General features: G+C 36.4%; 2 protein-coding genes across 2 annotated transcripts in view; one reads left to right on the top strand and one right to left on the bottom strand.

The window, feature by feature from the left end:
- Positions 1-2,975, bottom strand: part of LOC106874737 (pseudouridylate synthase 1 homolog) — a 35,270-nt gene that overhangs the window by 28,568 nt on the left and 3,727 nt on the right. The gene's annotated exons all lie outside the window — the stretch shown is intronic.
- LOC106874743 (nucleolar protein 14) overlaps positions 835-2,975 on the top strand; it is a 34,146-nt gene continuing 32,005 nt past the window's right edge. Inside the window, exon 1 of the mRNA XM_014922583.2 lies at positions 835-1,004. The gene's annotated coding sequence lies outside the window, so the exon portion shown is untranslated. The remainder of the gene's footprint in view (positions 1,005-2,975) is intronic.

Here is a 2,975-nt window from a genome sequence, read left to right as displayed (position 1 = left end):
AAAAAAAAAAAAAAAAAAAAGACACGTTAGATTTTGTAGTAATATATATAGAGGACATGAAAAGTTTTCGTCAGGATGACTCAAACTAATAGATAAGCGTTCTGAATGCTCGAAAAGGTGTGCCACCAAAATTCCAGTTAGAACAACACTGGAATTTGTGGTTGGGTGAATATCTTGAGTCAGTAGAGATAAGTTAAAGTACTGAGGAAAAGCAAACAATTAGGGAACGCAGGATAAGGAGATATAATATCATTTGATTCAATTTTTAAAATTTTGCTACATAACGAATGGTAAAAATAGTACAAACTTGTAAAGATAGTGCGTGGCTATGTGGTAAGAAGTTTGCTTCCCAACCACATGGTTCCGGGTTCAGTCCCACAGCGTGGGACCTTGGGTGAAGTGTTTTCTGCTATAGTCTCGAGCCGATCAAAGCCTTGTAAGTGGATTTCGTAGACGGAAACTGAAAGAAGCTTGTTGTGTGTATGTGTTAAGAATCAGGTATATAAGGCACTTAAATTGTAAGGCACCGGGTTGGGTCATTCAGATGACCATTCCACAACGTTGTACTGATATATATTAAGTAAATAAATGAATATTAATTTCTCATGTTATTTAGTATAACCTACAATTTAACAAAATAACGCGACACTATCACATTACATTTAAAGTCTTACAAAAGGTGACACTATTTTTAATGGAGTGAAGATGATTACGAAATTACACTTTTATTGTTGGTTCTGAGTTGTCAATATCCATCGAAATTAATTCGTGTGTATTTTTGACATGTTTACATACACCACATCTCCCAAAATTGCAAATTATATATACGTAAATGATAATATGGCCGACAAACTTTCGTAAAGCGGGCATATATTTAAAAAAGCATTATTTTCGTCCTATCACCGCTAACAATCTAAACTTCCGGTTTTCCCTGCATTTATCCACGTGCAATTCGTGAATGGATTTTCTCCTTAATTGATCTTTCATTTCTATGAATTCAACGGGTAAGAATTTTAGAATTTTATTTAGAATATATTCTCTGGTTAAAAATTGTTAACCTGCGCTTCCCCCCTCACGTTACCTTTAATTTAAACAGAAACAGACTAGAACCTGCCTTCGACAAAATATCTCACTAAAAACAAACTTGATTTTCTTTCTCTTTTTAAGATTTATTCCGTAGATTTTCATTTTTGTTGTTATTTAATTCTCTGGGATGGTAGTATTCTTTCTTTCTTTGGAAATTCTTTTTAATTCGTTTGCAGTGGTTGTTCATGGCAGTGTTGTCATGTATTCGTGATATTAACTGCATTGAACAAATATTTTGAACATGAAATATAATATACGCAATACAGCATCGGACAAAGTACTTTCCAGGATTCGGTCACGTCTATTTCCGAACTGCATCTAAATCCCACCGTAGTTCCGATTAAAAAGTTTGTTCTACAAAGTTTCCCCCCTCTCACTGCCTAACTCAAGTGAACAAGTAACCGTTGACTTGGATGCTTTTAGCCAGTTGTTCAATATAAAATAAATAATAAAAAAAGAAAAGAAAGAAAAAGCGCAAGCTTGCATTCCAACGATATGGTCTCGGGTTCAGTCTCAATGCGTGGCACCATGGGGCAAGTGCTTTCGACTGAAGCTTCGGGCCGACTAAATAAAGTCTTGTGAGCGAATTTGGTAGACGGAAACTGAAAGAAGCCGTCGTATATGTAGATGTCTTGTGTTTGTTCCTTCATCACCACTTGACAACTGGTGTTGGTGTGTTTATATCCCCGTAAACTAATTGTTCGGCAAAAGATCGATGGAATAGGTACCAGGCTTTAAAAAAAGATGTTCTGGGATCGAGTCGTTCGACTAAAATTATTCAAGGCAGTGCTCCAGCATGGCTGCAGTCTATTGTCTGAAAGAAGTAAAAGTAAAAAAGAATGTAGTAAATAGTAGTAACCATTATGGAGTGTTACCAGCAAATGTAGATTACGAAAGGTCCATGTATTGTATAGTTTTATGCAGAGTTGAGACTTGGCAGTTACCATCTGTGTTTGATTGCATGTTCTGAATGCCTAGTGTCTGATTAACCCATCTTTTCTGGATTGTTGAGATGGTTCCTGATAAATAAACGAAATGGGAAGACAGTAATGGAGATGGTTAAAGAACTATGAAAACGTTGATCGTCAACATTAGTTTGTTAACGCCTTAATACTCTCCTCCCACTCTCTGAGACTCTGATATACATGCCAAAGGCAAAGTTGACCTTGGCAGAATTTGAACTCAGAACGTAACAGCAGATGAACTACCGCTAAGCATTTCGCATTGCGTGCTAACGTTTCTTATTTCTTTTACTAACTACAAAGGGCTACACACAGAGGGGATAAACAAGGACAGACAAACGGATTAAGTCGATTATATTGACCCCAGTGCGTTCGTTTTCCATGGGTTCGCAAATGAGATTTGAACCCAGCAAAAGTAAGGCATAGTCTGTCACAAACTGTGCACACAAAATGGTCATTGTCATTCACCTCAATCATAACATTCTTCTTTATGAAGAAAATGAAGAATAAGAAAAGTAGCAGCCCATAAAGAACAAATAAATCTCCCTCAATACCGCCAAATTCCACTCAGTGGCTATATAGACTCTTGCGCCAGAAACAAAAACCCAAAATTTCTTATATTCCCTTTCTATCAATGTAAAGACAGAATCTCCACACAAGAAAGAATCAACAAGGATAATCTTTTCATAGAGAAATTCCAACCATTTCTTAACACACATACCCCTCAGTGGCCTTATTTCTCTAGGAACAGACATAAACTTCCTGTTGAAAAAGAGTTCATAACTCCAACTAAAAACATTTGTCACCCCTTACACACACTTCCTGTTTTGACACCACACTTCCTGCTTAACACAAACTTTTAACCCTTTTCTCAAACCTAACACAACTCTCAATTCTCATGCATCCTTATTTTTCCAACCATTATAT

Source organism: Octopus bimaculoides, chromosome 14 (genome assembly GCF_001194135.2).
Source record: "Octopus bimaculoides isolate UCB-OBI-ISO-001 chromosome 14, ASM119413v2, whole genome shotgun sequence".
NCBI classification, from domain to species: domain Eukaryota; kingdom Metazoa; phylum Mollusca; class Cephalopoda; order Octopoda; family Octopodidae; genus Octopus; species Octopus bimaculoides.
This window is presented reverse-complemented; position numbering and strand designations above follow the sequence as displayed.